This window comes from Labrus mixtus, chromosome 2 (genome assembly GCF_963584025.1).
Source record: "Labrus mixtus chromosome 2, fLabMix1.1, whole genome shotgun sequence".
Classification (NCBI taxonomy): Eukaryota; Metazoa; Chordata; class Actinopteri; order Labriformes; family Labridae; genus Labrus; species Labrus mixtus.
Genome location: NC_083613.1, coordinates 21261831 through 21262513, shown reverse-complemented (window position 1 = coordinate 21262513; position 683 = coordinate 21261831).

Here is a 683-nt window from a genome sequence, read left to right as displayed (position 1 = left end):
CTGTGGTACGTGTTGTACCTCGTGTTTGTCAGAAGTTTGTAAATGTGTTAGAACTCCTCCATATTATCACGGAGTAGACATGCACGTAGGTAATGTTTCTTGTATACTGTAGGCAAATACACTAACAACACTCAATGCTTTGAAAGAAAAGCATGGAGCGCGCCTGAAACAACACCAAACGATAATAATAATACATTTTATTTTAACAGTCAGAACAACAGTCTGACATGATCCTTATACTGTGAATGTAGTTATCTGATATTTTCTTTCTCCCTTTCCTGTCCTATAACATTTACCAAGTTAGTCATAAATCAGCCGAGTGCCAGTCTTTACCCCTCATTTGTAATTGCATTGAAGTCACAATGCTAAGCATCTACACTCTGGTCTATGAACGCTTACTGCTGTTTGTATTCATTTCCAAAGTCATCAGTTCTTTTTATCAAGATGAGACTAAAGTTCCAGCCTAAGCAGCCATTTTCCTCTGACATGAGGCTAATGGCTGAAAGCTTCAATGCTCTGTAGCCTACTGCTGTTAAGTTATGGACATACAGACGGGCAAATTGACAATTTACAATTTCACAACTAAAAGCACCTAAAAATACAATGTCTAGTTAAAACCCTGAGGGACATATGGTCCATAAATCAAGTTAAAACCTATGGTTAAAACATGACATTTGATAAAT